This window comes from Orycteropus afer, unplaced genomic scaffold (assembly GCF_000298275.1).
Source record: "Orycteropus afer afer isolate SDZICR_OR568_19922 unplaced genomic scaffold, OryAfe1.0 scaffold00062, whole genome shotgun sequence".
Classification (NCBI taxonomy): domain Eukaryota; kingdom Metazoa; phylum Chordata; class Mammalia; order Tubulidentata; family Orycteropodidae; genus Orycteropus; species Orycteropus afer.
Window position 1 is genome coordinate 341213 of NW_006921649.1, and position 9078 is coordinate 350290.

The 9078-nt window shown below is 39.7% G+C and overlaps 1 pseudogene; it reads left to right on the forward strand.

Annotated features, from left to right (window-relative positions):
- Window positions 1–2925, forward strand: part of LOC103196118 — a 63282-nt pseudogene extending 60357 nt beyond the window's left edge.
- Window positions 2926–9078: the final 6153 nt, after the last annotated feature.

The following is a 9078-nucleotide window of genomic DNA, read 5'->3' on the forward strand; positions in this document are numbered from 1 at the left end:
CCTCTTCCTTCTTCCTAGTCTGTCTCAGTCTATAAGCTGGGCTGTTTCCTGTGCACCAGGTGCATCTCACTGGGTTTTAAACACCAGAGGCTCAGCCTCAAAACTCACATCTACATGTCACCACAGTAGGACAGACCAACAGACAAGTTTGTCTTGCTGTTGGAGACCTCTCGTATCACCCCCACCTGGGTCTCTGTGGCTGACTGTACCTCTGTTTGGCTTCCTGGCTTTTAATCCCCTTTCTCCTGCTCTTCTGTCCTGCTGCTTTGGGCGTCCCTGAGTTGTCCCTGGGGCTGACTGCTCCTCTGTCCGAGTTCCTGACTTTTATCCCCTTTCTCCTGTTCTTCCGGCCTGCTACTCTGGGTGGGCCTGAGTTTGTCTCCTCACCTAATCCCTTTGGCTGATTGCTCTTCTCTCTGGCTTCCTGGTTTTTAATTCCCTTTCTCCTGCTCTTCCCGCTTGCTACTTTGGGCGACCTGAGTTGTCTCTCTTCACCTGTAACCCTGGGGCTGACTGCTCTTCTCTCCGTGTTCTTGGCTTTTATCCCCTTTCTCCTGCTCTTCCGCCCTGCTATTCTTGGCGGGCCTGAGTTGCCTCTTCTCACCTAATCCCTTCAGCTGATTGCTCTTCTCTCTGGCTTCCTAGCTTTTAATCCCCTTTTTCCTGCTCTTCCCGCTTGCTACTTTGGTCGTTCCTGAGTTTTCGTCTCTCCTCACGTATAACCCTGGGGCTGACTGCTCTTCTGTCTGGGTTCCTGGCTTTTATCCCCTTTCTCCTGCTCTTCTGGCCTTCTACTCTGGGCAGGCCTGAGTTTCCTCTCCTCACCTAATCCCTTTGGCTGATTGCTCTTCTCTCTGGCTTCCTGGCTTTTAATCCCCTTTCTCCTGCTCTTCCCACTTGCTACTTTGGGCGTCCCTAAGTTGTCATTTCTCCTCACCTGTAACCCTGGGGCTACTCTTCTTAGAGATTAAAAAAAAAAAAAAGCCAAACTATTTCATTAAAAAGGAAATAATTTCAAGAAAAATCAAAAATAGAATTTTAAAAAATCCAGTATCATTTAACAAGTCATTGCTTAGATGTTTAATAACACAATTTCTTTTCTAATTTTACAGTCACTAGTTATAGATTATATCATGGTAACTTTTAATAGTCTAAATAGATTCTATTTCATGATTTACTTCATGTTCGTTTCTGTAAATCACATACTATTAACCATCCCTTGTGGAGATAATAATTTATATTGTTAGTACCTGGAAATTGTTACTCTATTATGATATATTAAAAAATGAATGATGCGTGTGTATGTGTGTATTCGTACATGTGATTGAGCCATAGTGTTCTGTTAACATTCAGAAATTTGAAAGAGATCTGGATCTGATCAGTTACTTGCCATTCTTGGATAAGTATAATTACAGAATCTCAATTTGTAAAATTCAAATCCCAAAACATTTTTATAATAACTCAAAAGTATGTGTTGTTTTTGTTAGGTTACATTGAGTTGGTTCAGACTTGGAGCAAGAGAATGAAACACCGCCTGGTCCATTCTCACAATCATTGCTATATTTGAGCTACTGTCTCAACATATGCAGGTTGTGGCTCTGGTCAGAAAGAGTGGGAATTCTGTGACTTTACTAGTTCTAGATGGGAAGTCCTATGAGAGAGCCATTAAAAAACATATAGACTTGAAGGAGTTGGGTCAATATCAGGAGCCAAGTTTAAGTGATAAGGAGCTGCCCCTGGTGAGGAATGGTTGAGCAGAGACTTGGACCCAGCCTCAACTGTGCTACCTGGTGAAGGAGGGAAACAGCTATGGCTTCTCTCTGAAAACTGTCCAAAGTAAAAAGGGAGTATACATGATTAATATAACATCTCAAGTTGTGGCTATGAAAGCTTGTGTCCTAGCTGACAATCACTTGATTAAAGTGAATGGAGAGAATGTAGAAAATGCCAATGATGAGGAAGAAGTTGAAAAGGTGAAGAAGTTGGGGAGCCATGTTAAGTTCCTGCTGGTAGACAAGGAAACTGACAAGCACTATAGGGAGCAGAAGATACAGTTCAAGAGAGAAACAACCACTTTTAAACTGCTACCCCATTAGCCTTGGGTTGTGGAGATGAAGAAAGAAAGTTATGACTATGGGTTCTACCTGAGGTATGACCGAACACAGAAAGGTTAAATTATCAAAGACATGAATTCAAGAAGCCTAGCAGAGGAGGCTGGCCTAAATAACAATGTTCTAGTAGTTGCTATCAATGGTGTATCTGTGAAAGTCTTTGATCATGACAGTGTGGTGGAAATGATCAGGAAGGGTGGAGATAAAGCTTCACTGTTGGTGGTAGAAAAGGAGATGGACAATATGTAAAAACTGGCTCATTTTTCTCCATTTCTCTACTATCAAAGTCAAGAATTACCCAATGATTCTGTCACAGAGGCTCCAGCAACTACTCTTGCTCTTCTGGAGGTCACAAGCTCAGATACTACAGAGGAAGAAGATCAGACGCCTAAACTCTGCAGGCTGGTTAAAGGTGAAAATGGGTATGGCTTTCACTTAAGTGTGATCTTGGATCTGCCAGGCTAATTAGTCAAAGAGATACAGAGGAATAGCCCTGCCAACCTGGTGGGGCTGGAAGATGAGGATGTCATCATCAAAGTGAATGGGGTGAATTTTAGGATGAGCCCTATAATATGGTGGACAGAATCAAGAGCAGTGAGAAGAATGCCATACTCGTAGTCTGTGGAAAGAGGCTTATGATTACTTCCAGGCTAAGAAAACCCCTATTGTTTCTCCCATGGCTGCTCCACTGGATGATCCCCCTGATTCCAAAGAAAAAACACTGGCAGAGTCAGAGCAAGACCCTCACATGACAAGAGAATGAGCCCACAGTACGGCCTCCAATTCTTTCAATTCTAAGGATACAGTGACGTGATGAGAATATAATGGTTCTGGCTGGTAGCTTGGGTATTTAATAGGAATCCATTCTCAAGGAAGGGCTGCCACCCATTTCCTCTGTTACAGAACTCCTGGAAACCAGCACCTCTGTGATTGTCTTCTGTTGTCATTTGTTTTAGGGATGACTGTTGCAGATGGTTTATTTATATTCAACTTTGAAAAAGCTAAGCAGGAGCCAAATTTTTGTGATCTTTCAAGCTTCAATATAATTATTTCCTGGTATGATGATACTTCTCACTACTATAGGCTCCTTGAGCACCAGAGATGATTCATAAATCTGTGTATGTGAGAGTGACTAATTAGTCTCTGAGCAGATAAGCCTATGACAATTATGCTTTGGTAAGAATACTGTGGCTGCTAGAATAAATATCAGTAAAATGACTTTTGCCTATATATGGAGATTTTGTTAGGTGATATGACCTTAATAGTGTTTTCATTTTTGGTAAACCTTTAAAACTTTAACTTTCATTTGTTCTAATGCCTTTAGAAACCCAAAACAATGAAATACAGAATGAAACCTTAGTAATAAAAGGAGGCTTCCCAGGTTCTTTTTAAAAAAAGCAAGCTTGATGTCCTACTCCAGGGTCTGGTTCCCTCTCATACCCCTCATAACATGTCCAAAGTACATGAGACAAGTCTCTTCTTCATTCTAGCTTTTATGAAGCATATTGGCTGTGCTTCTTCCAAAACAAATTTATTTGTTTTTTTGGCAGTCCATGGTGTATTCAATATTCTTCATCAACACCATCATTCAAAGGCATCAATTCTTCTTTAGGTTTTTTTATTCCTTGTCCTCCTTTCCCATGCATATGAGAGGACTGACAATAGTATGGCTTGGGTCAGGCACACTACATTTCTCAAAGGGACATTTTTGCTTTTTAAAATGTTAAAGAGGTCTTTTTACAGCAGATTTGCCCAAAGCAATAAATGTATCTTTTGATTTCTTGACTGCTGCTTTTATGGGTGTTGATTGTGACTCCAAATAAAATGAAATCTGTGACACCTTCAATCTTTTCTCCATTTATCATAATGTTGCTTATTGATGCAGTTGTGAGGCTTTCTGTTTTCTTTGTGGTGATGTGGAATCCATACTGAAGGCTGTAGTCTTTGACCTTCATCAGTAGGTGCTTCAATTCCTCTTTGCTTTCAGCAAGCAAGGTTGGGTCATCTGCATAGCACATGTTGTTTGTGAACGGTGCTCCAATCCTGATGTTGTATTCTACTTATTATTATTTATTTTAAGAGTTTGTTTTACATTCAATGTTATGGGTACATATAGTTTTACTCCTCATTTACCATGCCCAACCCTAACCCTGTCTCTTCCTTTCCCTGCCCAATAACTCTCCCCCTGTACTTCTTATAGTTATGCACTCCTGTTTGTCCTGCATTTCCTCAGTGTGAATGTTGCCCCTCTGTTGCCCGGTGGTCTATTGCTCTAAGGGATGTGTTTGTTACTATAGAGTATATGGTTGTATCATCCTGGGTTGAGAGCTCTGCATGTACATCTTGTTAATTATTGGACTAAGAGCTAGCCCCTGGGAATGAGTTTTCTTCCAGGTACAGAATGTATTCCAGGGACTATCATATTGGGGGTCACATCATATTCCATCTGACCAGTAATTCTGGTCATTATTGAGTTTTTGGATTTTGTTTCATGTTTTTCCTCCCACTCTATCCAGGGTCTCCAGATTTGATCCTTTCCTGAGTGGTTGGCATTGGTAGCCAGGCACCATCTAGTCCTTCTGGTCTCAAATGCCATCGTGTCCTAGGGCTGATTGTTTCCAAATGTCCTTGTTTTTTTGCACTATTCTTTGCTTCTGATGGTAGGAAACCATTAGCTGCATCTTAGATGGCCACTTGAAAGCTTTTAAGACCCCAGTTGGTACTCACCAATGGAGGATACAGAACAAGGCTTTTATGTATTTTGTTGTGCCAACTGAGTCTGGTGTCCCCCAGTACTATGGTCCTGAGATGGTAGATCTATTGGAGCTCTTTCCCATAGTGTCTGTGAGGGATTACTCTATGTCTGTCTTCTATTGTTTCTGTAAAGATTGCAGGTATTTTGTATCACTGGTGTCTGTGAAAGATTAGCCTCCACTGAATCTATCCTTGGTCTAGAGTATACTCCTGTTCACTGACCCCCATCTAATCCTCATACATGTTTATGGGTTTATCTGTAGCCTGGTATTTGGTGTTAATGGTAATGCAGTATTGTGGACACATTGGTTGGTATTAGCATCTGTTGTCTATCTCTTATGTGCACAATTCAGTGTCCTCCCATTTCCTAATGTTATCATGGTGGTCATAGACTCTTTCTGTATATCTCTATCCTTACCCATGTCAGTGTGGGGGCCCCAACTAGCCTGAAATTAATCCCTCCCCTTCCCTCCCCCCCTCCCGGTAGCCTACAAAGTGAGTTTCCTTTCCCAAGCAAACCCTTCTTTGTCTTTTTACAGTAATGGGCTCATACAGTACTTGTCTTTCTTCAATTGACTTATTTCAATCAGCATAATGTCCTCCAGGTTGATCCACATTGTGAGATGATTCATGTATCCTTCATTGTTTTTTAATGTAGCATAGTATTCCATTGTGTGCATGTACCACAATTTCGTTTTCCACTGATACATTGATGGGCATTTAGGTTGTTTCCATCTCTTTGCTATAGTGAATTGTACTGCGATGAACATAGATATATATATATGTCTGTTCATGCACTGTCTCTCAATATAATATATTCTTATTAATGGAATTGCTGCATCAAATGGCATTTCTATTTTCACTTTTTTAAGGAAATGCCATAGCATTTGCCACGATGGTTGTACCATTTTACAATCCCACCAGAAGTGCACAAAAGTTCCAATCTTTCTTCAACCTCCCCAACATTTGTTATTTTCTGACCTGTTGAACTTTGCTATTACTGCTGGGGTGAGATGATATCACATTGTTGTTTTGATTTGCATCTCTAATGACTAATGATTGCAAGCAATTTCTCATGTGTATGTTGGCCACCAGTATATCTTCTTTGGTGAAGTGTCTGTTTTGCCCATTTGTGAATTGGGTTGTTTGTCTTTTTGGTGTTGAGGTGTTGAAGTTTTCTATAGATTTTGGAGATAAGTCCTTTATCAGATATGTCATAGTCAAATACATTTTTCCCAATCTGTAGGTTCTCTTTTTACCCTTTTGACGAAATCTTTTGATGCAGATAAGAATTTAATTTTTAAAAGGTCCTAATCATCTAGCTTCTCTTCTACCCCCTGTGCATCCAGGGTTATGCTTGACAGTCTATTTATGCCATAAATTAGGGCCCCCAGATTTGCCCCTATATTATCTTTGATGAATTTCATAGTTTGGGGTTTTACATTTAAGTCTTTGATCCAGCTTAAGTTTGTTTTTGTGTATGGGTGAGATATGGGTCTTGTTTAATTTTTCTGCAAGTGGATATCCAGTTTTGTCAGCCCCATTTGTTAAAGAGGCTGTCTCTTTCCCATTTACTGGGTTTTGGACCTTTGTCAAAGATCAGTTGTCCATAGATGGATGAGTCTATATCTGGTGTTTCAATTCTGTTCCATCGGTCTATTTGTCTATCATTGTACCAATATCATGCTCTTTTGACTACTGTGGCTGTATAGTAGTTATTAAGATTCGGGAGTGTAAGACCTCCGACTTTATTGTTCCTCAGAAGTGTTCTGCTTATCCAAGGTCTCTTTCCTTTCCACATAAAGTTAGTAATTGGTTTTTCCATGTCTTTTAAAAAAATTGTTGGAATCTGGATCGGGATTGCGTTAAATGTGTAGATTGCTTTAGGTAGTATTGAAATTTTCACAATATTCAGTCTACCTATCCATGAACAAGGTAGGTTCTTCCATTTACGTAGTGCCCTTGTTGTCTCTTGTAGCAGTTTTTTATAGTTTTCTTTGTATAGGTCTTTTATGTCTCTGGTGAGATTTATTCCTAGATATTTTATCTTTTTAATAGCTATAGGAGCTCTGGTAGCATAGTACCTAAGGCATTTGACTGTTAACCAGAAGTCTGGCAGTTCAAACCCACCAGCCACTCCTCAGAAGGAAGGTTGGGTAATCTACTTGTGTAGTGATATTGCCTTGGAAACCCAAGGAGGGGTCTCCATGAGTCAGATACAGCTTGACAGCAGTGGGTTATTGTAAATGGTATTGTTTCCCTTATTTCTTTATTGAGGACTCTTTGTTGGTGTAGAGGAATCCAACTGATACTTGTATGTTGACCTTGAATCCTGCCACTTTGCTAAAACTCTCTATTAGTTCCAGTAATTTTTTCATTGAGTCCCTTGGGTTTTCTATGTACAGGATCTTATCATCTTCATATAGAAATAGTTTTAGTTTCTCTTTGCCAATTTCATGCCTTTTATTTCTCTTTCTTGCCTTATTGCCCTGGTTAGGACTTCCAATACAATGTTCAAATATAGAAGTGGTGATAGAGTGCATCCTTGTCTGGTTCCCATTTGTAAGGGGAATGCCTTGAGTCTTTCTGCATTAATAATGAGGTTGGCCATTGGCTTTGCATACATGCCCTTTGTTATGTTGAGGAATGTCCCTTCTATCTCTATTTTGCTGAGAGTTCTGAACAGGAATGGTCATTGGATTTTATGAAATACCTTTCTGCATCAATTGATATAATCATATGGTTCTTTTGTTTTGTTTATGTGGTGGATTATGTTTATTTTTTTTTCTTATGTTGAACAACCCTTGTGAACCTGATATGAATCCTACTTGGTCAGGGTGTATTAAGTTTTTTATATATTGCTGCATTCTGTTGGCTAGGATTTTGTTAAAGATTTTTGCATCTATGTTCAGGAAGGATATTGGACTGTAGTTTTCCTTTTTAGTGGTGTTTCTCTGGTTTTGGTGTTAGGCTTGCTTCATAAAATGAATGAGGAGTATTCCTTCTTTTTCTATGTTCTAGAATAGCTTGAGTAGCACAGGTGTCAACTCTTCTCTGAATATTTGGTAAAATTCTCCAGTGAAGCCATCAGGGCCAGGACTTTTCTTTCTGGGAAGTTTTATTTTTGTGACCTGCTCAGTTTCTTCTTTTGTTATAGGTCCGTTCAAGTATTCTATCTCTAAGTAGGATAGTTTAAGTAGGTCTTGTGATTCTAGAAACTTGTCCATCTCTTCTAGATTCACAAATCTGTTGGAGTATGTTCTTGTTGTTGTTATGTGCCGTCGAGTCAGCCCCAACTCATAGCGACCCCTCCTTGGGTTGCTGAGGCGGTAACACAATCCCTAATTCAAACTGCTGTACCTAGTTTTTCAGGCACTAAGATGGGCAATCCTACTTCCGTAGTGATACTGCCTCGGAAACCCAAGGAGGGGTCGCTATGAGTCGGGGCCGACTCGACGGCACATAACAACAACAACAACAATAACAAAAGATGCTAGAGGGAATTAGCATGGTGACTACTGATGAGACTACATTTTAAATCTCTGTATTCTACTTCTTAAAGTCCAGCTTCTCAGATTTTGTGCTAAGCCTACAGATTGAATACATATGGTGCTATGGACACATTTTCTGATTAAACCATACACTATCCCCTTGTTCTGTTCCAATAACTACCTCCTGATCTACACAGAGGTTGCACATGAGAACAATTAAGTGTTCTGAAATTCCCATTCTTTGTGTTGTTGTTGATAATTTGTTATTATCCACACAGTTGAATGCCTTTGCACAATCAGTAAAACAGAGGTAAACATCTTTCTATTATTATTTGCTTTCAGAGAAGATCCATCTGACATCAGCAACGATATATCCCTCATTTCATATCCTCTTCTGAATCAGCTTGAATTTCTGGCAGTTCCTTGTTGATGTACTACTGCCACAATTTTTGTATGATCTTTGCAGAAGTTTACATGTATGTGATATTAATGATATTATTTGATATTTTCCACATTTTGTTGTGTCACCTTTCTTTTGATTCAGCACAGATATGGATCACTTCCATTCACTTGTCCAGCGACTCTTTTATAAATTTCTTGTCATAGAAGAGTGAACACTTCCAGCATTACATCTGTTGTTGAAACATCTCAATTGGTATTCTGTTAATTCTTGGAACCTTGCTTTTTGCCAATCCCTTCAGTATAGTTTGGAATTTTTCCTT